This window comes from Alnus glutinosa, chromosome 14, assembly GCF_958979055.1.
Source record: "Alnus glutinosa chromosome 14, dhAlnGlut1.1, whole genome shotgun sequence".
Lineage (NCBI taxonomy): Eukaryota > Viridiplantae > Streptophyta > Magnoliopsida > Fagales > Betulaceae > Alnus > Alnus glutinosa.
Window position 1 is genome coordinate 4,604,982 of NC_084899.1, and position 27,664 is coordinate 4,632,645.

General features: G+C 38.9%; 1 long non-coding RNA gene and 2 pseudogenes across 3 annotated transcripts; all 3 read left to right on the forward strand.

Annotated features, from left to right (window-relative positions):
- The window catches only part of LOC133857551 (uncharacterized), a 41,231-nt pseudogene extending 14,432 nt beyond the window's left edge, over positions 1-26,799 (forward strand).
- LOC133857151 (uncharacterized) lies at positions 1,117-18,291 on the forward strand. 3 transcript variants are annotated; one of them, XR_009898310.1, is made up of 7 exons: positions 1,117-1,387; positions 1,538-1,678; positions 6,315-6,364; positions 6,512-6,634; positions 7,285-7,398; positions 17,178-17,227; positions 17,554-18,291. It is a non-coding gene; the product is annotated as an uncharacterized LOC133857151 (long non-coding RNA). The 3 variants fall into 3 exon arrangements; XR_009898311.1 differs by having other exon boundaries at positions 17,978-18,291; XR_009898309.1 differs by having other exon boundaries at positions 1,118-1,387; positions 17,936-18,291.
- Positions 21,625-26,391, forward strand: LOC133856500 (uncharacterized; annotated as a pseudogene).
- Positions 26,800-27,664: the final 865 nt, after the last annotated feature.

A 27,664-nucleotide genomic window follows, 5' to 3' on the forward strand; every position in this document is an offset into this window, starting at 1 on the left:
GTTATTTGAAGATATTTTGGTAAATTTTATAATGAAAGAAATAATGAAATTCAGTGGATGATTGTTGTATTAAAAATCTATGAAATGGAAAATTATAAGATTGTTCTAACTCGAGATAAATCGGCCACCAATTATCAACTAATTTGATCTAAGTTAAAAACATTACATCCAAAAGGTTCTGAATGCCTTTTCCAAGAGGATATTTATTCTATAAGAGTACTCCTATCCGATTTTCAATTTTTTTTTTTTTTTATTTTTTTTTTAATATTTAGGAAATAAAATTATTTTTTGCTTTCCTATAAAAAAACACTCCACAATAAATTCTCATACTTTTTCCTATATCAATTAAATATTATTTTTTTACTGCTATTTTATTATTTTTCTCTATTTTCTACTTTTTTTTCTCTTCCCTATATCAATTAAATATATTTTTTATATTAAAATAATATATAGGAAATGAATAGTAGACATGTATATATAGGGAATTACTGTTCATTCCCAACCCCCTTATCTAAATATAGGGCATTTGTTGTTGAAGGTTTTTTTTGATGTTTTTCATGGAATTTTTTATAAATATAGGAAAATGAACCAATATAAGATAACTGCTGGTAGTGCTTTAACCCAGTAGACAACCCACTAGATTCAGATACAACTTACTAACAAAGCTTAATGTGGTTATTTTTTGGAGTTACTAAAAAATGGTAGATGTGATATAAAGTAAAAAGTTTTGTGTAGAAAAGTGAAAAAAAAATTTGTATTGTAGTGAATTTTTGTATTTAAATAATAATAAAAAATTATTAATTTGGTGTAAAAAGTAGAAAAAATAAAAATGTTTTAATATGAATTGTTATTAAAAAAATTGTGAAAAAGTGAAAAAAGAAAAAGAAAAAAAAAGAACGATGGCTTATCATTGTGGCATGGCAAGTTAATTGTCAAACATAGCCGTACATATCTCGCTGTTAACGTCCACTTCGTGCCTTCGTGGTGCAATCGAGTGCGTATCTAATTAACGAAACACCTGTCAGTCTTCACTTTCAACTAAACTAAATGGCGTGTATCTAGTAACAAAACGGTGCCGTATCACATTACCCCCGTATCTAACTTAAATCGCGTGTACTACTCTACCGCAATCTCTCGCAAGCCGTCAGACACCCTTTAAACTGACATTCTCTCTCCTCAGTGAAGTTTGGATCTTTGACCCTCTTCTCCTTCAAAGTTCAAACTAGAACGCCGCATCCAACCTGCGAACCGCCGGATCCGACTGCTCCACCGCGGGCTTCTCTCTTTTCCGACCCTACTTGCCTCGATTCTTTTTATCTTCCTTCTCTCGAGCCATGTCTTTAACCCCTGGTCATATTTCTACCTTTGTATCTTCTTTGATTTCGTGGTATGAGGGCCGGATCTAAATTTTCGTTTTGATCATCGGGGTTAATATTTTTATTTGATTATGTTTGTATTTTTGTTTGGAATGCAAGATAGATCTACCTGTTCTTATGGTCAAAACTAATTTCTCTTTCTTTTGATTCTCTGGATTAAGGGCTGAGAATGAAGAAGATAATTACACTTAAATCTCGTCTGCCCCCAAACCGCAAACCGAAGAGCTTCCCCAGCACCGTGCAAGGCAGAGGGCCCTGTAACGCGCCGCCACGCTCTCCCCAGACTCATACGACTTTTATAGGTTTGATTGTGTTTCTGTTTTAATTTCTGTGTGAAAACTAGATCTAATATGCTGATAAAGTTACGGAGGAACAGAAAAGGTTAGGATTTGCTAGGGTATTGGTTGAACTTGATGTTAATTCAGATTGCCCTAAAGAAATGACTATATGTAGAGCTAATGGTGATTCTGTCACTGTGGGGGTAATTTATCCTTGGTTACCTCCAAAGTGTTCTAGTTGTAAGGCTTTTGGTCATGCGGGTTTTGCTTGTAAGAAGCAGGACAAGAAGGTGTGGATTCCTAAACAGCCTAAAACTCCGAAGAGGAAGACTAGCCCTGTGGGTAAACAGGCTATGACATTTGATAGAACTATTAGGAAGCCAGTGGGGGTTTCTAAGACTAAATCCAATGCAGAGGGGCTTAGGCTCTCTAATTCTTTTGATGGTTTAAGTGGGGATGAGGAGATGGTGGGGGTGGAGAAGCCTAGATCCCCAACCACTTTTCTCCAAGTTTTTGAAAAGGTCCTGTTGAGTAAGGGGAAGGGGAAGATGAAAGGTAACCCTGGGATGGAGGGTTTTTCTCCTACTGGTGGGTTATGAAGTTCCTTTCATGGAACATTAGGGGTCTTAATAAGCCCCTAAAGCAGAGGGAGATTAGGAAAATGGTGCATAATCATAGAATTTCTATCCTATGTTTGGTTGAAACTCGGGTGAAGTTGGATAATTTTCCTGTGGTGGCTGGCTCTATGCTTCCTGGTTGGGAAGTTATCAATAACTATTCTAAACATTGGTTGGGGAAAATCTGTATCTGCTGGGATCCGAGAGGTGTTCATCTTGAAGTGTTTGATATTCATGCTCAAATTGTTACTTGTAGGGTAATTTCAAAAGTGTCTGGGGTAAATTGGATGCTTTCTGTGGTTTATGGTGCTACTTCTGGTCCTGACAGAAGAAATTTATTGTCCAAGATGAGGTTGTTAAAGGCTGATATGGGAAGAGTACCCTGGATTATCACAGGAGATTTTAATGTTGTTAGATTTCCTGAGGAAAAATGGGGCAAGGAGGGATTTTCTTGTTATGAAAGAGAGTTTGTGGAGTGTATTCAGAATTTGGAAGTGGAAGACATTGCCTATACGGGATGCTATCATACTTGGACTAACAATCAGGCAGGATCAGATTTTGTTTCTAAAAAGCTTGATAGGGTATTAGCAAATGGTGAGTGGTTTTCTACTTTCAGCAATACTGCAGTGGAGTTTCTTGAGAAAGGAGTTTCTGACCACTCCCCTGCTTTGGTGACTATAGCAAAACTTGTTAGCTATGGACCCAAGCCCTTCAAATTTTTTAATTTTTGGGCTGATCATAGGAACTTCTTGGATTGGATAGAGGAGGGTTGGCGGGTAGAGGTGACTGGTTTTTCTATGTTTCGACTATATGCTAAACTCAAATCTGTCAAGGAGGTCCTGAAGATTAAAAACAGAGAGATTTTTGGAGGTTTGGGGCTGAAGGTGTTACAGGCTAGGTCTGATCTAGTCAAGGCTCAAGCTGATTTTATGGCTTCCCGAGGCAATGAAGATTGTAAAAGAAAAGAGAAGGAATGTTTGCATTTTTGGGTGTCTATCTCGGCTGCTGAAGAGAATCTCCTCAAGCAAAAGTCTAGGATTAATTGGCTCAAGCTTGGTGATGGTAATAACTCCTACTTTCATAACTCTGTTAAGGTTAGAAACTCTTCTAATCTTATTAAGATGTTAAAGGATGATAAGGGGAATAGCATTCTTGATATTCAGGAGATTAAGAATATGGCTATAGATTTCTATAAGAAGCTTTTGGGAAGCTCTTCTCATGAGTTCTCTACTGTCAAGGCTGAGAGGATTGATAGTATTATTAAGAGGAGGTTTTCTGATGATAGTATAAGTAGTATGGAAGTTCCAGTCACTAGATCAGAAATTCAGAAAGTTATCTTCTCTATGAATCCTAACAAGGCTCCTGGACCTGATGGATTTTCTGCTGGGTTTTTTCAGAAAGCTTGGTCGGTTATTGGTGATGATTTATGTGATGCTATTCTGGAATTTTTTCTTCATGGGAAGCTATTGAAGGAGGTGAATTCCACCATTCTCACTTTGATCCCTAAGAAAAAGAATGCATCATCTATGGGTGATTACAGGCCGATTGCTTGTTGCAATGTGGTGTATAAGTGCATTACAAAAATTCTGGCCAATCGTTTGATGAAGGGGCTGGATGAGGTGGTTAGCACTAACCAGGGAGCTTTTATTCCCAAACGTGGTATTGCTGAAAATATTCTCCTAGCGCAGGAAGTTGTTTGCGATTATCACAAGGTCAAGGGGGTTCCTAGATGTACTCTTAAGGTTGATTTGATGAAAGCATATGACTCCTTGGATTGGGAATATATTCTGCATTGTCTTAAATGTTTTGGAGCTCCTAGACGGTTCATTGCCTGGATTAGAGCATGCATTACTAGTCCAAGTTTTTCTATATCTCTGAATGGAACCTTGGTGGGATATTTTGAGGGAAGGAAGGGACTGAGGCAAGGGGACCCTCTCTCCCCTTATCTTTTTGTCATGGCCATGGAAGGGCTGTCTTCTTTATTGGGTGAAGTTGCTGGCTCCCCTGCGTTTACTTATCACCCAAATTGTGCTGCAGTGAATCTAACTCATCTGTGCTTTGCAGATGACCTTCTGATTTTTTCTGCTGCCACTACTTCCTCAGTTACTGCCATAGTTGAGGTTCTTGCTGAGTTTGAGGATTTATCAGGGTTAAAGGCTAACCCTTCAAAGAGTTCTATTTTCCTTGCCAGTGTTCCTGTTGCTGTCAAGCAACCCATCTTGGAGATTCTTCACATGCCGGAGGGCTCTCTTCCAGTAAGGTATCTTGGTGTTCCCCTTGTCACTAAGCGTATATCTTCCTCTGATTGTGAATGCCTAGTAAATAGAATTACAACAAGAATTGATTCTTGGCTTGTAAAAAACCTCTCCTTTGCTGGCCGGCTTCAACTTTTGTCATCCGTGCTTCTTAGCATGCAGGTTTTCTGGGCCAAAGTCTTCATTCTGCCCAAGGGAGTTATTCATTTGATTGAGCAGAAACTAAATAGATTCTTATGGAATGGTAGTGATTCAAAAGCTCATGCTAAGGTGGCTTGGAGTAAGGTTTGTCTTCCTAAGAGAGAAGGGGGTCTTGGGATCAAGGACATTGCTATTTGGAATCAAGCTTCGATGCTTAACCATGTTTGGAATTTATTTTCAAATGCAGGCTCTTTATGGGTAGCATGGACTGAAGCAAACTGGTTGAAAGGTAGGAGCTTTTGGACAGTTCCTATTCCAGCTTCTTGTTCTTGGAGTTGGAAGAAGATACTCAAGCTCCGAGACCTAGCCAAAAGATTCATTCGATTTAAGGTTGGGAGGGGTAATAAGGTGTTCTTGTGGTTGGATAATTGGCATCCTGCAGGCTGTCTTTTGGATAAATATGGTTATAGAATCGTTCATGATTCAGGTCTTCCCCTGCATGCCAAACTGGATGTCATTATGAAGAATGGTGCTTGGTTTTGGCCTTATGCCCGGTCAGATGATCTTGTTGAGATTCAGAGTCAACTCCATACAGTTGAGGTTGGAGATGCTGATGAGCCAGTGTGGAATTCTCGAAGTGGCATATATAAGTGTTCGGATACTTGGGAAAAATTGAGAGAGGTGCATCCGGTAGTTGAATGGTGGAAGATTGTTTGGGCTCCTGATTCTATCCCTCGGCATTCTTTCATGCTTTGGCTAGTTTTCAGGGATGCTTTGATCACTAAACAACGCATGTGTTGCTGGGGTTATTCAGGACAGATTCTCTGTCCTTTCTGTTATGGAGCTCAAGAGAGCCGTGAGCATCTTTTCTTTAGGTGCAGTTTCAGTAGGCGGATTTGGACTGAAATCATGGCTGAGTGTTCTTTTTACAATGTGCCTTTGGATTGGGATGATATTGCAGTCTGGAGCTTGAAGGCGATGCAGGGGAAAAGTTTAAGAGCAGTTTTGGGTCGACTGTGTTTTGGAGCTACTGTATACCATATATGGAAGCAGAGGAACGACCTTTTGCACAATAATACTCCACGCACAGAGGAAGCAATTTTGACTCGTGTTAGGTGGGAAGCTCGAGTGAAGATTATAGCAAAAGGAAAGATCAGTCATTTCAGGAAGAATATGAACCTTGTTGCTAAATGGAATTTGCAGTTGCTGGAGTAATGGGATGTTGTGAGTCCTATGTGTCTTTGATGATTGATAGGGATTTGATTTTTCTGTTTGATCTTGTAGGTGTTTGCTTTGTTTTTTTGATGTTGTTTACTGTGTTTTGGAAGCAGTAGGGTTGTCGTTGATGGGCTTTTTTCTATATTGGTTTCCTAGCTAGGGGTTTGTTGTCCCTATGCAAGAAGTGTTTCCAGTTTTCACTGGAGTGTATTGGTTGCTGAGTTGTGCCTTATAAAATCTTTTATTCATCAAAAAAAAAAAAAAAACTAGATCTACTCTGTTCTAACTTCTAAGTCCTAGATCTAGCTTTGGTTGTTTTTGTGTTTTATTTTTCAAGTCTGAAACTAGAGCTACCCTATTTTGGCTAAGTGCTTGGATCTACGTTGGTCAAACCTAATTTATGTACTTTTTGTTTTTTTAATGATTCAGGCCGGCTGGGATGACCGATCGAAACGACCAATTCATGACTTTTTTTCCAGGTCCGATGATACAACTTCTAAATTGATTGTGTTTGTGTTCTAATTTCTATTTGTTCTATGGTTTATGATTCATAAAATAAAAAAAAAAAAGGAAAAATAGTTCTAAGGTGCATATTCAAGTCTTATTCTGTTCCTTCACCTGCCCAGTCTTTGATGTTGCATATCCAAGTGCGCAAAACCAGTGGACAGCTGGTTATGGTGTAGAGCCTCAAGCTTGGCCACCAGTTACACAAGCACAGGGACAATAGTGCCCCTGGCTATACCCAACAGGTAATTTACTAATAACTTGTTTACATGCATTTTTACAAAATTTACTTGTTTGACATGGGCTGGCTGAGGAAAATCTTTTACTAGTTTGCTAGAGTTTCCACATTATATGGATTTCTGTGTCATGGTTAGTATTAGTTGTTTCCAGTGATTGGGTTTTGTTGGTTAAGAAGTTTGCTAAGTAATGTATCAAATGGGTAGAAGTGTTAATGCAGATTGGGGAGAATTTATTTCTGTGTTTCTTTAGTCGGTGCAAAACTATTTATTTTAGAACTCCTGAAAAAAAGCAGCATAACTATTGTGCTCAAAACAACTGACCTCGACTATGCCCTTATCTAAAATAGCCATTGTGCCAAGTGTTGTTTCCATGTCCTGAATGAATCAAGAATTTTGGGTAGTTGAGGATTTAATTTTCACTCGTAATAAACAAGACAGGCTGTTATGCGAATTGTGAATTTGGTTCTTTCAAGATCATCTGCTATCATGTGTAATGAGAACATTTCCCCCTCTATCAAGATTAAATGTGCTGATAATGTTTTAATAGATTTCTAATTGCATGTGCATAAGCAAGGTTGTTTAAACTAGCCCAAATTTTGTTTGAAAGACCTTCATTTGTCATGGATGTTCTTTCCTAAAATGGCATCTTGCAACAGGCTGCATACAGTGCATATAGTGGTTATTGAAGCAGCTACGCTAATCCGCAAATAGCAACAGCAGCACCACAAACTGCCGCTTATGGGACTTATCCTAGTACATATCCTGCACAGGTACCTAGTATTGTTTGTCGCTTATTTGTTGTGGTTGAAATTTTTCTAATGTTTTATTTTTTTGCAAGTTGCTTAATGATCACTTTTTGGAGTTGAGTCACTCATTGATGATCTCTTTTGTGATATTAAATTGGAACTGTTTTTGTTTTTGTTTCTTTTTTATTTTTTGTCTGAATTTTCATTTTCCCTCCTGTTTATCTCTTTTTCTTTGGATGGTTTATTTGCTGTTCGGATTGCTAGTAGTTTGGGCAGTAAATGTGAGAGTCCCTATGGGACTCGCTTGCCCAAACAACTAGGTAGGCTATCCGAGACTTGCTTGGGCAGATGAGTACCATGGGAACTCTTTCATATTTGCTGTCTAGATTGCTAACAATTCGGACAACAAAATTGCTGGGAATCTCTATCCATGAATTACACCTTTAATCCCTTTGGTGCTTTTTAATCTTTGTAACAGTTAAGAAAAAAAGGCAGTTGGATTCAAGAGGTTGATTTTGATCTATTTAATTTGGGTTAAATATAAAAAAGCCTCCCAAACTATAGAGCTTTTAGATTGTAATTCTGCATACTAAACATGTATGGCAATAGTTGTATTTATAGAAGAATCCGAAACATCTAGATAATCACTAGATGTGTTTTACATGAAACAAACTATCTATCTAATCTGAACGTCTAACTCTAGAGTCCTAGTAGAATACATTCACAACTAGTCTAGAGTTAATCTAAATAGAAGTCTAACTAGAAGAGTCTTTGTTTAACTCTAAAGCTTAATCAGAGTCCTTATTCAAGCCTATAGCATTATCCTTAGCCGAATAGGATTCTAATCCAATACGCCCCCTCAAACTCGACGTGGGAGGATGCACGTTGAGGTTGGACTGTAGTATCCCGAACCGGACAGTAAGAAGAGGCTTGGTAAGGACATCAGCCAGTTGATCTTTCCCAGAGATGAAGCAAACATCAAGAAGTTTCTTAGCAACCATATCTCTAACAAAATGATAATCAATCTCTATATGCTTTGTGCGTGCATGATAGAGAGGATTAGATGTGAGATATGTGGCGCCAATGTTGTCACAATGTAGAACTGGTCGATGTGGAGAAGTAACACCAAGTTCACTGAGTAAAGACGGAATCCATGTTAATTCGGCTGCTGCGGCCACTGCTTTGTACTCGGATTCAGTACTTGAGCGAGAAATGGTTGGTTGCTTCTTTGAGTTCCATGAGAGAATATTCTTACCAAGTAAAACACAATAACCGGATGTGGATCTTCTATCATCCGGACAACTTGCCCAATCTGAATCTGAGTAAGCTGTGAGTTGCTTGGAAGAATTCTTGTAGATGCAGAAATAATAGGAGATTGTAGACTTTAAGTAGCGCAAGATGCGCTTCACTGCCGACCAGCGTGATTCCCTAGGATCTTGCATAAATTGAGATACCTTATTGACAGCATATGCTATATCAGGTCGAGTAAGAGATAGATATTGAAGGGAGCCCACTCTGCTTCGGTATAAGGTTGGATCTGTGATAGTTGAACCTTCAAATCTACTAAGTATGGTGGAGGAGGACAAATGAGTAGAAATCGGCTTTGCAAGCAACATATTGGTCTTAGTGAGCAGATCATTGATGTACCTTTGTTGTGAAAGATGAAGACCATCTTGATGCCATGTAGCTTCAACACCAAGAAAAAAATTGAGTGGGCCGAGATCCTTGAGGGCAAAAGAGGAGTGGAGATCATTGATGAGTTGAGTAATTGCCATTGAATGTGAACCTGTAATTATAATGTCATCATCATATATGAGCACAAAGATGGTGATGCCGTGAGCTTTGTAAATGAACAAGGAGGAATCTGATTTGGAACTAGTGAATTTCAGATCAATCAACCGAGCACTTAGCCGAGAAAACCATGCGCGTGGGGCCTGTTTTAAGCCATATATAGCTTTGTGAAGTTTGCACACAGCTGATGGATATTGAGGATGCTGAAATCCAGGAGGTTGAGCCATATACATTGTCTCTTGAAGAAGACCATGGAGGAACGCATTACTGACATCAACTTGCCAAATCTCCCAACCTGCAGAAACAGCTATGGAAAGCACAGTGCGAATGCTGATCGGTTTAACAACTGGGCTATATGTTTTAGCATAGTCAATCCCAGGTTGTTGGTGAAACCCTTTGGCTTCTAGACGAGCCTTGTACCGTTCGATGTCCCCATTTGCCTTCCTTTTAATTTTGAAGACCCATCTTGATCCAACTATGTTCATGGATGGGGAGAAGGGAACAAGAGACCATGTTCCATTTTTGAGAAGAGCATCAAATTCAGTGTTCATTGCTGTACGCCATTCCGGATGTTTGCTGGCTTGAGAAAAACAAGTGGGCTCATCTTTATGTGCAGCTATGGAAGCAATGAGAGCTTGAGGAGGTGGATACTTCACTCGTCCATCAGTAAATGTGTAAGGTTTGTAAATCTGATTCTAAGACCGTGTGGTCATGCCATGGACTCGAGTTGAAAGGATGGACAGAGGTGCAGGGGAAGAAGCTAACTCAGAATGTGAGGAAGGGTCAAAAGGAGCAATGGTTTGAAGATTAGGAGAAGTAGTGGTAGTTGCTGATGGAGATGTAGAAGTGGATGAATTTAGAGATGTAAAACTTGGTGTATTTGGACAGGATGCAGAATATTGAGAAGGTAAGGACTGAACACAAGGAATTGATAAAGACGAAGGTGTTTGAGAAGAAGAAGAAGAAGAAGAAGAGACTCTATGTGGTGATGAAGTTGAGAAGGGAAAACTGTTTTCATTGAAGACAACATGTCTTGCAATGTATACTCTACCAGATGGGATATGAAGACATTTGTAACCAATGTGGTTTTTGCTATAGCCAATAAACACACAGGAAGAGGATCAGAAGGAGAGTTTTGAAGATTGATATGGGCGGAGGAAAGGCCAGCATTCGCAACCAAATATTTTTAAGTATTTGTAATCTGGAGTGAGATGAAAGAGACTCATATGGAGACTTTTTCTTTGTTACGTTGGAAGGAAGATGGTTTATGAGATATGTGGCTGTTTCAAAGGCTGTGTCCCAAAAGGTAAATGGAACACTGGCAGTAGCAAGAAGAGAGAGGCCAGTTTCAACTATATGGCGATGTTTTCGTTCAACGGTTCCCATTTGATGATGAGTGTGAGGATAGCTTAGGCGATAAGAGACTCCCAAGGAATTGAGTGCAGTTTGGAGTGGACGAAATTCGCCACCATTATCACTTTGAACAGATCTGATTTTAGTATTAAGAACATTTCAACAAGTTGTTTGAAACGAAGAAAAGTTGCACACACTTCAGATTTGGTAACAAGAGGAAAAAGCCAAGTATATTTATTAAAATCATCAACCACACTTAAATAAAATCGGTTGTTGTTTACAGAAGTTGTGGAAGCAGGGCCCCATACATCAAGAAACAACAATTGAAGAGGTTTATTGGAACTAGAAGGAGAATAGCTAAAATGAAGACGATGACTCTTGCCCTGTTGACATGGAGAGCAAATGGAGGAAGACTTTGATGGAGACACGGGCAGCTTTTTGGACTGAACAACTTGGTTGACAATAGGAGAGGCAGGATGACCAAGCCTAAGATGCCACTTATCCAAAGAAACCTTTTCACCAATGAAGGCAGCAAGAGAACCGGAAGTAGATGCAGCAAAGGATGGCCATGGATAGAGACCAAGTTTACTCGGGCCTTGAAGGAGGAGCTGACGAGTTCGAAGGTCCTTAACATAGAAACAAGTAGGATGAAATTCAATAAAGACATGGTTATCACGTGTGAATTGATTAACTGAAATAAGATTTTTCTGTATTTGAGGAACATGAAAGAGAGAAAATAAGTGAAAATTACGTGAGGGGGTGGGTAAGAGTCCACGACCAGAATTTGAGATATGCAAACCTTCCCCATTGCCTACTTGGATTTGATCAGTACCCGTGTAGTCCTCAGCATGCATGTTGAGGTTGGAGAGTTCATTAGTGAGATGAACGTTGGAACCGGTGTCATGATACCATTGTGGATCTGATGCAGAAGGGGCAGAAGCCAGGTTGGCAGTCAGTGCTGGATTTCCTACCTGATATCCTTGCTCGAACCGAAACCAGCAGGTTGCAGCTGTGTGGCCTTGCTTGTGACATACCTGACAGATTGGACGTTGGGACTGTCCCGGGCCATAGGAGTATTGCGGAGGTGATCCTCGACCACGGCCACGCCCCCTGCCATGAGAGAAATTGAAGTTTCGATAGCCAGAGTGGTTGCCACGATTGTTCCTCGGATAGGAGGGGCTCTGTCGTTGAGCTGTGTTTGCTGTGGAGATGTTCAGTTCAAGGGCTGATTTGTGGGTCTCAAGGCGCTGCTCATAGGACAACATGTAGCCATAAAGATCCGTGAGAGGGATGGAGTCTTGTCTTGTAGTAACTAAAGTGACAAGCGGGTCGTAGTCGGCACCCAGACCAGCAAGGATGTGGGAGATTAATTTTGAGTTGTCAATCGGCTTGCCAATGGCAGCCAAGAGATTTGCAAAGCCTTGGGCTTTTTGAAAGTAAGCTGAGACAGATTGAGCGCCTTTCTTCAGATTGGAGAGCTGTTGCTTGAGTTGTAGAATTCGGGATTGAGATTGAGCAGCAAAGAGAGTCTCCAGGGTGATCCAGACTTCACGTGAGGTAGAGAGACCGATTACATGAGGTAATGTTTCCACAGACAAGGTGGAGATGATGGCGCTTAAAATCATCCGATCTTGATGATACCATGGTAAATAGGCTGGATTGGTAACAAGAAGACCTGAAGTGCTGTCGGAGATGAGCTTGGGAGGCTGCGGAAGAGTGCCATCAACATAGACGAACAGGTTTTGTCCTTCTAAAAAAGGAATCATAAGAAATTGCCAGAGAAGATAGTTTTCTTGGGTGAGTTTTTCTGAGGTATGGTGATGGACATTTTGAATAGGTATTGGCGCTGCAGGGGAAGCAACGGGGGTGGAGATAGGAGGAGGGTTGGAGGTTTGAGTGGAATCGGTTTCAGATGTTGGGACAGCCATTGACGTTTGTCATGAAAGGCTTTGATACCATATAGAGCGTTTAGATTGTTTGTAATTTTGCATACTAAACATGTATGACAGTAGTTGTATTTATAGAAGAATCCGAAACATCTAGATAATCACTAGATGTGTTTTACATGAAACAAACTATCTATCTAATCTGAACGTCTAACTCTAGAGTCTTAGTAGAATACATTCACAACTAGTCTAGAGTTAATCTAAATAGAAGTCTAACTAGAAGAGTCTTTGTTTAACTCTAAAGCTTAATCAGAGTCCTTAGTCAAGCCTATAGCATTATCCTTAGCCGAATAGGATTCTAATCCAATACAAACTACCACCCGTTCTCCGGATGGCCCTCCGAACTACCAGTACTTGTAGTCCGGCCCCCCAAACTACCAATTGTTTGTTTTTTGGCCCCATCCGTTAGTTTGTGCCATCTAAGTGGATGAAAACTGAGTCACGTGTACGACATGTGGCTCTTTTAGCCCAAAAGCCCGAAAACACCTCTCTCCTTACGCTTCAAAATTCCCGACTCCTCGTTCTCTCTCAAAACATGTCCGACGTCGTCATTTCGGCACCTCCCCAACTTTCTCGCTCCTTCCTCTCTGTTTTTTTTTTTTTTGGATGAATCAAAAAATTTTATAGAACCAAACTCATCAAATGCAAAAGTCACTCCAGAAAACTGGATCCTCTCCCCACAAGAGGGAATACAACTAATCTGCAACAGTAGGACAAAAAACCTGCACAAGAGCAGGAACTCAAAACAAATAACAGGAGATTCTAAACAGAAACTGAGACACCAACACTCTGGCTTCCAAAAAACCAAATACTACTAACTAGAACCAGAACCAAATTCTCTACTAAGAAGCTTGATTCGAACATCCCTTTTCACCTCTGTTGCAAGAGCCTCTTCAGACCTTGGAGGGTTACCATGCAGCAGATCATTTCGATGCCTCCAGAGATGGTAAACAATAGCAGCAAGACTAAGCTTGCACACAGTTGCAGCAAAACTTTTTCCTTTCCACGCAGAAGAGCTCCAGGCCGAAACATCATCCCAGATCAACTTAGGATCAGAAATAAAGCAAGCCTCCATAACAGCCCTCTATACCCGATGACTAAAACTACATTCAAAAAATAGATGATCCTGGCTTTCTAGACTAGCATGACAGAACAAGCATTACATACTACCAGCAATACGCCAACTCACCAATTTATCATGGGTAAGCAGGGCATCCCTAAATGTAAGCCACAAACAAAAAGCATGCCGGGGAATAGCTAAATTAAACCACACCACTTTCCACCAAGAAACCATAGGTTGTTTAAATCTTAGACTATCCCAAACATCAGCACAATTATAGGATCCTCTCTTAGAATTCCAGAAAGGGACATCAGGACCCCGCACAATACTCACCTCAAACAGTTTCATCTGAATGGCAGCAACATTTTCAGATCTAGCACCTGCCCAAAACCAATCCCCATGCTTCATAATAGAAGACACCTTGGCCTCCTTCTGACTAGCAGCATCAAACATAACTCTTGGACCATATTTATCAATTAAACACCCATCCAGATTCTTCCTCTCTATTTTTACTCTGGAAGAATCACTCATGGCTCACAACTGACATGCAAAGAGACCCTCACCAGTCCTGGATTGCATGTTCATAATATATATTCTTTCTATTTGTTCTATGGTTCATGATTCATAAAAAAAAGGGGAAAAATGCAATTTATTCCCCTAAACTATCACCATTTTTTCGGATGGCCCCCCAAACTACTATGGCTTGCACTCTGCCCCCCCCCCCCCCCACCCCCACCCCCACCCCCAAAAAAAAACTACCAAATTCTTTTTTTTGGCCACTTCGTCAGTGCCTACTGTCTAAATGGATGGAAAACACAACATGCACCGCGCACGTGACTCGGAGGGACCAAAAAACCCTAAAATGCCCTACAGAATTTCCCATCCGATAGAAAACAGTTAAAAAAGATAGTAACTCCCTCCACTTTTTTCCTTCTCCTTCTTCCCTTACGTTCCATCCTCTTCCTTACTATAGCTTTAACACCTAAAAAACAATCATCTCCACCACCCTCCGCCACCGTCAGCCCCCCAAGATCCTACCCAAGTTCCTAGACGTGGTTGCTAACCAAGACCGCCGTCTCCAATGGCTTTCAGACATCCTCCAAGTCTCACCCTCCGCCACCTACATCCTTCACCACAGCGTCAGCATGATCCAAACATACGTGTTAACCGCCAATGCAGCCATCGTCCAGCACATCCTCAAGACTGTCTTCCACTACTACGGCAAGGGAGAGTACTTTTTCAACGTAACCTTCAAAGACTTCCTCGGTGACGGGATCTTCAACATGGACGGCGAATCCTGGAAATTCCAAAGACAAGTCGCTAGCCACGAATTCAGCACCAAGTCTCTCTGCAAATTCATCAAGACCATCGTGGAGAATGGTGCAGTAAGCTCTCCTCTAAACCGCCATTGTTGAATTAACCTCTAACAGTATCAGATTCATCCCTTTTTCTTTTCCTTCCAGCAACACCTTCAACCGCTTGAAGAGGACTGAAAGTTCTTGGTCTTTCAGGAGCAGGCTGAACTCCACCAAGAAAGACAAATAGATCGAGGAATGTCACTGCGTTTCTTGTAAGATGCACCGATCCCCATCCCACAGAGTTCTTGAATTCTTCAACCGTAAACCTTATATCAAATGGTTCACCTTTTTAATCACAAACAACATGTTTCCGCCTTAATCCCAGAAAATAACAACAGTGGAGTGGTTCGTATTTGTCCAAAAAGTCATGTAGTCATCTTCAAAGAAAAGGAAAGGCTCGAAGAGGGTAATCAAACCAGTTTTGCTTGTTTCCATTGCCTCGCATATTTCCTTTCCTTTCCTTTCTGAAGTAGCGTACTCAAAGAGACATTGTAACTAGTGTTAATACCGGTGTTATTATAGGCACTAGATCTTTTAGCCCGTGAACTATATTGGATCATTGTCCTGTTTCTTGATGTTTACTCTATACATGCAATTTGAGAAATACATTATATATGTCTCTCCAATAAATTACTCATCCTAGGTTATAACCGAAGACAACATCAAATTAAAGGGCTTTACACTTTTATTTTGCCACGCTATAGGCTTTACACTTTTTTTTTTTTGTTGCCAAAAACAGGAGTTCAAAACTTCCACACATGTTTGTTTAGTCAGATGGTTGGCGACACATGCATGAACATAGCAAGGGAACTCCAACCCCATTACCATACTCTACTCCTCCATCTTTTCTCCTTTCCATATCTGAACCAGTTTGAGGAGGAGCAATTTGGCCATCAACAAAAAGTTAGTTCGGTTCTGCAAAAGGCTGAGCCAAGCAAAGTACTTCGTCGGGTCTAATAATAGCAGGGTTCTGGTAATTCCTTCTGTAGTCGTCGGCAGCTCTCTCCACTGCAAGAAACTGCCCAAGAGATGAAGGATTCTTCACTCTCTTGGCATCATGCGTGTTGTCCCTTAAGCACAAAGAAAAAAACAAGATTCTGGACTCCTCTAAACAATGACCTTTTCATGACTCCCCTCTAAACATGGACTTTTTCACGACACTGCTCACCTCTGTTTTAGAACATGAAAACAGAGGTGAACAAAAAAGGTCCATGTTACTCCTCATAATCTGAACCCCCATCAACCCAAAAAGATCGTCCAAAAATGCTTTCAAGCCCTCCTCCTCCTCCCAAATCCTCACTCCTACTCCACAGAATCAACGCCACACCCGCCAACATCGCCACGCAGTGCGTGCACAAGTGGTTCCCTCTCACCTGCGCCACCCAAGTGTCGGATACCGTGGCTCGCTACCACACGCACCCGATCGGACCCAACTAGTGCTGCTCTGCCATGGTGCAGGATATCGTCGCCCCGGTCTCCACCGTCTAGTCCTCGACGAAGAGCGCCACGTTATCAATTTCAACGTCGTTGGTGGCAACCACCGCCTTGCCAACTACCGGTCGGTCACCACCCTCCACCCCTCACCTGCAGGCAACGGCACCGTCGTGATCGAGTGCTCCGTGGTCGATGTGCCGCCTGGAAACACACACGCCGAGCATCTGTTCATCTCTTAAGTACCCGAATGGCAATTTTGTAATTTTCTAGCCCTCCCCACTCATACTCGTGTCTTTCTCCCAAGGGACAGTTTAGTAAATTCAAGGTTAAAATTAGGGGCATTTTCGGTTTATTTGAGCCTTCAGAGTCCACTTTCTATCCATTTAGACGGAAGCCACTGACGGAGTGGCCAAAAAACAAGTTTGGGGGGCCAAAGTGCAAGCCTTGATAGTTTGGAGGGCCATCCGGAGAAAGGGTGGTGGTTTGGGAGGCTAAATTGTATTTTTCAAAAAAAAAAAAAAAATTTAGTTCTAAGGTGCAGAGATCAAGGATTTGATGGTGTAGTGGACAAAAGATTTGACACTATACATTTTTGATCTTGTTATACGTAATGAGATCAAGAGGTTGATTTATATTGGTTTGATTATGTTTGTATTTTAATTTCTGTGTCTTGATTATATTTTAATTTTAATTTCTGTGTCTGAAACTTGATATACTCTGTTCCAAGTGCTAGATCTAGGTTTGATTGTGTTTTTATTTTAGTTTTCAAGTCTGAAACTAGAGCTAACCTGTTTTGGCTAATTGAGATCTACGATGGTCAAAGCTAATTTATGTACTGTTTTGTGTCCTCTTATGATTCAGGCCGGAAGTGCTGACCTGTTGAAATGACCAGTTCATGACAATTTTGTCAGGTCTGCTGATACACATTTTGAGTTGATTGTGTTGGTATTACAATGTCTAAAAGTACCTGATTTTGATCTATTTAATTTAATTGAATGCATTATTGACTTTGATCGATTTAATTTAATTGAATACAAAATGCAGATAGTTTCATAAAGAGTAGTAGTGTTAAGGTTAAAGGTCAAGGGGCGAGAGAGGGAGAGATATATTACATATATTATTATCAAACACAGGGAATTACTAGTTTAAATTAGAAATATGAATCTACATTATACCTGAATCAAGTGTGGCCTCACTTTTGACGCTTCTGTTTGGCAATACTTTTCTATAAGTGCAGGCTGTTGCAATGACTTTTTGGAAGAAATTGCTGACCTTCTGAATAAAGATAGATACAAGTTAGTGAGTTGACATGTAAATATAACTGATTTAATGTAAATATTCGTAGTAAGTTTAAAGGTCGAGGGGTGAGAGAGGGAGAGATAGAGGCAGCATTATTATATGTATATATCAGTAAGAGGCACAGCATTAAGCTTCTCTAGAACTCAATTGAAATCATTGAATGACAGAATTTTCATAGATCATCAAAAAATCATTGAAATCATTGTATTTTAAGTTTGGATGGAGGCCAATTTTCATAGGTGTTTTCTTTGCATTTTTGAGGTCTAAATGTTTGCTTTGCTTGTTTTTGAACCATATTCTTTGTTAACGCATTACGGTAGACTTCTTTACCTCCATGGATGAGCTGCGCGATTGTGTTTTAGTGTGGAGGAATAAAGGAGAAAAGGCGCTAATAAAACAAAGCGCGCGTTTCCAGTCTTCCGGAGCTGCACTGATCGAGAGAAGGGGACAAAAAGGCACAAAGGGAATGTGGAAGGCACTGAACCAGCTGCACTGAATGAGACAAGGGTTTTGGGTTTTCGAGGGGAAAGGCACTGAACCAGCTGCACTGAATGAGACGAGGGTTTTGGGTTTTGGAGGGTATTTTGGTGTTTGTAAATTGTCTTACTTTTCCTGCTTTTATTATGGGTTTTTTATTTTGTTTCATTTTTAAATTCAAATACAATTAAAAACAAAATATGGGTATGTCTCTCTGAAAATTGTTACCACAACGCACCGGATAAGGAGCTAAATGCACAGGAGGATCTCGTATAATTTTATTATTATTATTATTATTATTATATTTTAAAAAAAAAAAGAAAAAAAGAAAAAGGAAATGAAAAATTGGTAGATTTTAAAACTAAGCTTCACTCAGCTGTAGAATAAATAATAGTTGTATAAATGTTGGGAGAAATTTTGCAAAAGCTCTCTGAACCTACCCTCATTGTGAAAATACTTTCTTAAAGTGCACAAATTCTTAATTTTACCCCTCATAACTTTTAATTCGATGCTATGTCCTCTCTTCGTTAGGGCTTAGTGTTAATTCCTACTGGCATTATTTGAAAGGGCAAATGTCTCATATCAAACACCTAATTTGAAATCGGTTCTTTTGCTACCTTCCGTTTTTTTTGGGTGGACGTTCGTTAATGCCACGTGAGAATTTTCACTTTACCTTTAAATAAATATATTTTTAGTATTTTATAAATGATTTTTTTTAAATAAAAAATTAAATATTTTGTCTCTCTATTTCTCTCTGAACCAAAGACCTCTTTCTTTTTTCTTTTTTTTTTAGGCATTTTCAAGTTCTAAAGAGGGTGCAAATAACATAACAAGAGAACAAAAATAGAGGGTGGGGTTACTTATTATTATCAGAGTGTGAGGTTATTTATTGTTATTGAAACGCTTAATTGATGGGAAAAACTTCTTTTAACAAATTTTACCAAACATTAAGTGTGATTTTAAAAATTTTATTTTAATAAATAGCGTTTTAAAATCACTATTTTTTAAAATTGCACTTAATTCCGTAGAGCATTCCTAGTAGTCTCACCAAATTTTACTCACCAAAATAACTAAAAAACACTTTTTTCTATTCTGGTGAGCCACTTTATTAAAATTCTCCCAGCAGTCTCACCATTTTAACTAGTCAATATTCACTATTCTATTTAAATAATAATTTTTTAATATTTATTTATTTTTTCTCTATATAATCTTTTTACAAAAAATCATTCATATCTATGAAATAAAGACATTATTGTGTGAGAGATAGGAGATGGGAGAAGAAAATGAGAGAAAAAAGGAAAAAGTGTGCTAATCATGTGAGAGAGAAAAATGAAACAAAATTTGGTGAGTGAGTTGTTGAGTGAAAATGCCTCATCTAATTTGGTTAGTAATTTCAGTCATCAAATTTTTTTGGTTAAAATGGTGAGGCTGCTGTGAGTGATTTTTCAGGATTTTCATCAAATTGACTCATCAAAAAAGCTAAAAAACTATTTTGGTGAGGCTGAATGCTCTTATGGGGTTAAGCGCATAGCAACCCGAGTGTAGTTTTAGTTTGGACTTTGCAAAATTCAAGAGCATCTTTTGATTGGTTGAAGCAGTGTGGTCCATGCTATATATACGGTTAGAGTTGTATAGCATTTTACTCATTGGTTGAGTGCTCAAAGCAATATCGAGACAATGATTTTCTTGAAAAATGAAACTCAACGTTGTGACATAGGTAAATTACGATATCTCTATCCCAGTCACCATCATCGCACACTTTAGTATTTAGTTATGCTTATTTTAAACGATCTCTCTACTTCGTATTTGTAAACTTAAGAAATATGCGTATAGGGTTATGGTTTTATTATTGAATTAATATTTCTCTTTTATAGGAGATCACGCCTCATAAAGCAAAAGTTATTAATTCGAATTCACTCCTCTTATGTAGATATGTCAATATATATATATATATATTTCTCTTCTTTTGGAGAATATTACCTGTTTGGTTTCCCATAATTAATAGTTTAGTCCAATTTTAGACAGGATTTTTTTAAACAATATATTAGTAAATCAAATGCTTAGAACTTCCACTAAGAACCTGTAGATATTTTATTTTTTTATACAATATTTTAATTCAGCAAATTATACTATTGTTATATATATATATATACACTAAAACATATTCACACCGTTAGCCAATTCAACTAGATAGTCATTGCAACAACATTTTATTACAGAAAGCTACTAGCAAATAACAGCCTTAAAAGAGACTCCGTACTTCAATCAAGTATAATTTATCTTCATCTTTTTTTTTTTTTTTCTATTCTTTTTTCTATTCTTTTATTATTATTATTATTATTATTATTATTATTATTTTTTTTTTTATACTTACACGTATATACACAATAATTCAAGTCAAATATGAATTCAAGCCACTCAGATCTATTTTCATATGCTAGTTGAATGTATAGGAGCTCTGATTAGTGACTTAATTTTTGTGTTGACATAGTACCATAACTATGCTAGCTCGATCTGATTATTTTATAAATATTTTGCCCCAAATGACATAAGCTGTCATTACACCAATTACCAAACATAACTCGAACAGCATCTATGTGAACAATGTATCAATGTTTGTGTTTGTGTGTACGTACTATTGGACCAAGGCCCACAGTCTGTTGAACCCCACCAAAATATTTAAAATTGGCCATTTGAAACGATCAATTAAGCTGAAGGAAAAACTAAGTACATGGATCATTATCCTCATCGACAACAACCTAATCTACATGATGTTCTCGACAAAGGGAAAGCAACAACAAAAGTAAGCCCACTCCTACAGGAAAAAAGGAGAGAAAACGCTCACTCTATAAAAAGGGTGAATAGCATGATGCCTCATCTCCATTTGGATTTAGATCTACGTTTCATTCTCTATTATTTTACAACACAGGCCTCACAATTAGGGTCTCCTGACTCCCCCAAGTTTTTTGTTAGCCAACGTGTCCTCAACCGGCTCGACAAATCCGTGCGTGGCACACACGCACCAGGCTCTGTTCTGGCGCGTGGCGGCCACATGCCTCTTCCCTGTCTTCCCCCACCTCGGTTTGCAACGACCTTTGTCAGATCCAACGATTTTTTTTTGTTGACGGCACCCCTCCCCTAATTGGACCTTTGTTGTTGATTTTTTGCTTTTTTTTTGTTATCACTCGTAGTCTGCTTGACGAATTTTAGAGGATTACATGACCTTATGACTTTTTTAGTTTAGATGTACCCTCTTTTAGTTTTTTAGTGGAGTTTCATTGTAAGAGAGGTTTTTTATTTTTATTCTTGTACTCTTTGTATTTGTTTTAGTAGCTACTCTCAAGCCAGTTTATGACTTTGTATTTAGAGAGTCTTTGTATCCTTATTTATTGTAACTTGGCCCTTTGCGGATTTTTTTTTTTTTTTTTTTTTTTAATGTAAGGTTAGTTCGTTTGTTAAAAAAATAAAAAAAATAACAAGTTGCAAAGAAAATGAGATAACCAAAACGGCGGCATTTCGTGGACACCATCCGCAGCTCGAGCAACACTACCACCAGAGTGGACAGGGCACAGTTCCCACAGCAGACTATGGCGCGAGGCCTAACCAGAACCACCACGCCAACCTTCATATCCACGTCCGTCCCCAAAACGACACCACCACCAATATGCAAACACCCATCCGTGTCCCATCGCCATTTCCCTCGGCCTCGCTCTGTTACTTGGACTCGGTTCCTGTGCAATTGCTCTCGTTGTGCCGAAGACCCCGTCGACATGTCCAAGTACAAGGAAGCTTTCTCCAGGTGAATGGCCATGGCCGGCCTCAAAACCCACCACCGAATCGGTCAGTCACTCTCTTTTCATGCCTGTTTGGTTCTTGTGAAAATGTAGGGGTAGATAGGAAAAAGATCGATTTTTTTTCATTAAAAAAATCGGAAGTTTTTTCATGATATTTGCTATTTTTCTAGGAGGATAGGAAATAAACGAAACTCACTTGGCTGAGATGTGCCTTATTCAACCACGTTCTTTGACCTTAATGGTGCTGGAGAGAGTAGTGGTTTCATTGATGGGATTTTGGCAATAATTGTCGATCATGGGCTACATGCTGAAAGCAAAGACGAGGCAAATATTGTGATCAATCGGGTTTCTCAAATGGGTACACTTTGCACTGGCATCCTTTTGGCTCCCCCCTCCTCCCTCTTTTTGGCTTAATAGCGTGTATTGAGTTTAGATATTCAATGGCAATAGATGGGCTGAGGCTTATATGGACTTTGTGCAGGAATCAGATGTGAGATTGCTCATTGTGATTGGCTAGATGGTAGGCCAAAACAGGGTCACTTGCAAGAAGCAGCCCGGGACATGAGGTATTTATTTGTCCTGTTTGCAGATTTAGTTAGGCATCTAATACTTCTCTGGTAGAAAAGATTCAAACTATGATATAATTTGATGAAGAGCAGTTGCTTGATTTGCAAATTTGGAAATTGGGTTGAATTTCAGGTATCAAACTTTTCAAAAAGTTTGTTATCAACATCAGATTGGTGTTCTGCTTATTGCACATCATGCAGATGACCAGGTTCGACCAACAATAGTCTAAACTCTCTCCCTCTCTCTCTCTCATGCATGTTGTCATGTGTATGTGAGCGCGCAGAGGCACATGGCATATACGTTGGTCCATCTTACATGTTCAAGTTTATGGTTCTTAAAAGTGTTCTCAGTCCACTAGCAGGCATAGACAGTTTTGTTCCTTGAATGTTGAAGTTCCTTATTCATAAATTCAAAATTGAAAGAAATAATCTGTTTATGTTCTTGTTTTTATGGTGCTTTGCGTTCATCTATGTTGATTTCAACTTCGAAGGCTTGTTACAAATGCTAGACATATTGTGATGCTGAGACAAAATGCAGGCTGAGTTATTCATTCTTAGACTATCTCGCAATAGTGGTGTGCTTTGAGTTGCTGGCATGCCTTTCACTTCTCAAATTTTCTCTACGCATTCATATTCTTTTGGTGAAGTCTCAAATAATCATGGTATTCTTCTTGTGCGACCACTCTTGATTTTTTCAAAAGAAGATGTGTACAAGGTTAGTAGTGTAGAAAGTAGAACAGTAGAAGACGTACATTGTCAGTTCAATCTTATTTCTTGAGTTTGTCACAGAAATTTTGTTGAATCATCACTAATTTATCTTTTGCAAATATGTCTTTGGGGTAATCAGGAATGCGTGGAAGACCCAACAAATCAAATTCTTTTATTTGCTCGTAATAGAATTCGAATGTCATTAAGGGATTTGTCATCATGGGAGTTGACTGAATGATAGCTCTCATGGTGTAGTTTAAATCTTTAAACTTTCTACCATAAAATGTAGAATTTTTCTCCTTATTTTGTTTGTTTCAATTTCTTTTTCTTTGCTGGCAAAAAAATAACATTATCTGTTCTTTGCATGGTATGCTAAATCCATTGAGGTCCTGTATGTAATACCTTCTTAGTTAGAGGGTGCTAGCATGACTTTTCTTAATTGCAAACACGAGCTTGACATATGCAAATAACTTGTTGCTTACTTTTCAGGCATATTCAAGTCTGAGCTACAAGCAGTTATCTCTGCCTGTCGAAGAACACGCTCATATATTGACCTAATTTGTAGTAAATTGATAAACCTGGCAGTGATCATTATAAGTGGAAGCAGATTTTTGACTGTTTGTATTTTGATATCTATATAATAGACTAATTTTTGCATTTGAGTTTAGTAGATCAATACAAAGTTCTTTATGTCGTTAATACTACCCATATTTCTGCCTGCAGCATGGATATGCTGTTATTGATTTGCGGATTCTTAATCCATCAAAAGTGGAGGACATATGCCTGTCAAGGTTTCTTGCGTTGGTTTTGCAGGTACCGCAATCTGTAGCATGTATGTTGTCTGACATCTTCATTTTTTTCTTAAGAACTCTTCTAATTTGAATTACACACGTCACTGCTCTTGTTAAAACTATATTCATTTGAATCTTTCAGTTCATCTCGCACAGGTATAGGCCAGTTAGAGGAAGTGCTTCGAGATTGCTGTTGGACTACATTCGTACTTTCCCATGCAAGGTATATCTACTTTCACATGTATCTGGTTCGTAGCTCTTCGTGAAATCATCTATTGGGCTCGCTCGTTGTTCTATATCCCAAATGCATATCAAGTTTGGCGTGCAAATTAGACACAAATGTGCCTGGCAGTATATTTGATAACCTTCTCAAGATTACACAAAATGTCTATATTGCATGCGTTAAAATTTCAGTTATAAAATCATGTACAAGTTGTTATACATTATCAAATCTTTTACATTTGATAATTGTCTGTTTTAAGGATGCAATTTGCACTTTTTAAGAATAGGAGTTTGAAACTCCTTACTTCTAATGTTCTGACTTTGCTTTTGAGGTCACATTTCTCATACTAAGCCTTCTACCTCATTTTCTAATTTTAGGTTTGTTTATTGAAAAAGTTGATAGAGAGGCATTATTACCTTTAAGCTTTCATCGGCTAACAGAAAGGAGCGATTAACCCCCCCCCCCCCCCCCAAAAAAAAAAAAAAAAAAGAGGATGCCATCTGTAAGGTAAGTGTGAAAGTTATTAAACATTTATTAGGAGAAGGAATTTTCCATCGGTTATTTTGACCTTACTAAATAAAACTAGGTCCATGCTGTAAACTATTAGCTACAGCATTGAACGTTGCTGCGTTTCTACTGTCATGGTTTTAGTCCATTGAACTGAGCGTTTGATTTTTTATGCTTTCCTAAAACTAAGAGGTTGGCCACTGTGAATGTAACCTTGATGGCCTTTCCGATGGAAGAGGAAGATGTCACAATTCTTGATCTCTGGCTTCAGAATCCAAAATGTATTGAATTGTTTTCTTTTTCTTTTTTAATCTTCACTAACGTGTGTGTGTGTGTGTTTGCTTGTGACTGTGCTTTCCATTAAGTGTAAAGTGGTAGACTGGCAATTCAGCTTTTATTTAAGCATATGACCTGTATCCAAATCTTTTTTAATCTTTATTGATTCTTGATTCTTTTTTGCCTCTCAGACCTCCCTTACGGCAGCTGGTTGCTACCTTTGTCCAGCTCCAGGATCTAAAGGAACCAAAACCCTGGTTTGCTGTTCTGTTGATGGTCCTTTGCCTTCAAAAACACAACCATTTCATGCATGCACTTATGGAGAACAGGAACACTGTGTTCCGTGTGAGTTAGAGCAAGTAATAGCGGATGGAAAGTTGTGTTCAGATCAATTGGTTCTTGAGAATCCAATGTTCGTTTTTTGAATGTAACATCAGACTCAGTTTTAACTGAAGCCAAAAGAGTTGGCATGCTCAGTGAGTCAACCTATTGGAATATTCTCTCATTGCAGAGGGAAGAAACCAAACGCTTTAAGTGCAAAACTGAACTCTCATCTGATTCTAAGTCAAATCATTAGTTCAAATCGGCCAATACATTGCAGAGTGAACCACTTCAACTAGGGTATGCATGTTACTTCATGAGCAGATACAAAGTCACATTGAAATTGAAATTGAATGAGGGAATTGATGGCAATGCATTTTCTGAGAACGTTAATTATGACTTGGATTTGGGAGGGGAAAGCTGGCAGTGTCATTGCAGGTCTCGTGTAGTTGGTCCCCACGTGGTAGCTGAGGTGCGACATATGGCTGAATCTGATTGGCTGTATCTTGCCAAGTTGTCGAATTGTGTGATTACTATGGATAAATTTCAACAGCAAGGAGTTCTCTCAACTGATAGAGTGGAGCAAATACCAGAGAAGATAAGTCAATGTTTAGAGTATGCAAGGTTATCAGCGCAAAGAGCTCTCATCTCATTGAAGTCTATTCCAGTTGCTGCAAGAGGAGGCCTACCTGTCCTGGTCAATCCTCAAGGACTGTTACTAAGCATCCCAGTTAGTGGACCCTTTTCAATTTTCTAAAAGAGACGAATCTATCCACAAATTATGTTCCTTCTCATTTTCTTCCCTTTTTAAATCTCAAAACAAAAACTTTATTCTGATTTCTTATGAATTATTGAACCTCTTCTCATTAGACTCTATTTTATCCAAACCTAATTATTAAATCAGTTAGACTTATTGGTCTTTGCCCCCCTTCACTAAATTTCTGAAAATCTTGTGGTTCCCGTTTGGGCAGTAGAGACACCACTCTGTATATCTTAAAAAAGTATATTAAGATGATAAAAAGACAGCCTCTCTAACTTTATTTCCTTTCATAAAATCTTGTTTGTATTCAGCATTTGCGTTGTCTAAGACCTGACAATCCTATATTATTTTCCTTTCAGAGCATTGGCTTCAACAGTTGCCCTTGCTTGGCTGTATCTGCAGAATTCAAGCCAAGAGTACCACTTGGGGGAGGTCATAATTCGTTTATCTAGTCCTTGGGTTTATCTCATTTCATTTTGGAAGGTGACTCTTTGATTGTTACTCTTGCTCTTCAACTTCCAGCCATCATGCAAGACCGGAGGATTGCCTCCACCATTGCCAGCCATCGCGCAAGACTCAAAATTTTAACCGAAGTGCAAATTTCTGTGCTCATTGCAAATTGGGTTGCGACCAGAAAGTTTTGTTTACGTATTCTTCAAAGTATAGCATAAAGTTGGTTTGTAAGCATCAAACCTCAAGCTGCATAATTAACTGTGGACCTGTTATGGCTTATATTTTTGTTATTTTATTTTTATTTTTATCTCCGGTCATGCAGTGCCAAAAGTTATTCTATGGAGAAATTTATCTGGTAAAAATTGATTTATTAACCTCATAGGAGTAGAAGTATTATATTTGAGTAATGCTAATCCGCCTTCCATCCACCCAACTGACATGGCGTGGTCCAGTCAAAAATTGATGTCGGCCTTGGACAGGTTCTCTACCAAAAGAAGGAATAGGTTGGGCTTGAAATGAATACCCTCGTACTAGTAAGGATAATCATCAACCAAATGATTAAACAACAAGACAAGAGAGTATCTTGATTTAGCAGCAGTTCCATAAGCATTTCTTTCACAATTACAATGTCTAGAAAAATTCGGAGAAAGCGGCTTAATGTGCTGGATTATGAGCGAGAATAAGTTCCCTTATAAACCTTGGCAGTTGATCAACCTTCAAAGGGATTTTACTCCAGAAGAGGTTGATCAAGCTATTTTCCAGATACACCCTTTGAAAGCCCCAGGTCCTGACGGGTATGGAGCTTGTTTTTTCCAAAAACATTGGAGCATTGTTGGAGGAAAGGTAAGGCATGCTGTCTAGCAGTTTCTTAACAATGGGGCTTTTGATCCTAGTCTAAATTTTACCTGCATATCTTTAATTCCAAAGCATTCTAATGCCTCTATGGGTAATGACTTTCGCCCCATAAGTCTATGTAATGTTTTTTTTTTAAAATAATGGTCAAGACACTTGCAAACATATTGAAGTAGGTATTGCCTTCGGTGATCTCTCAGCACCAAAGTGCTTTCCTGCTTGGGAGGCTTATCACAAATAATGTAATCATCGCATATGAAGCTCTTCATACGATGACTACTCGATTACAAGGGAAGAAAGGTTTTGTGGTCCTAAAGCTCG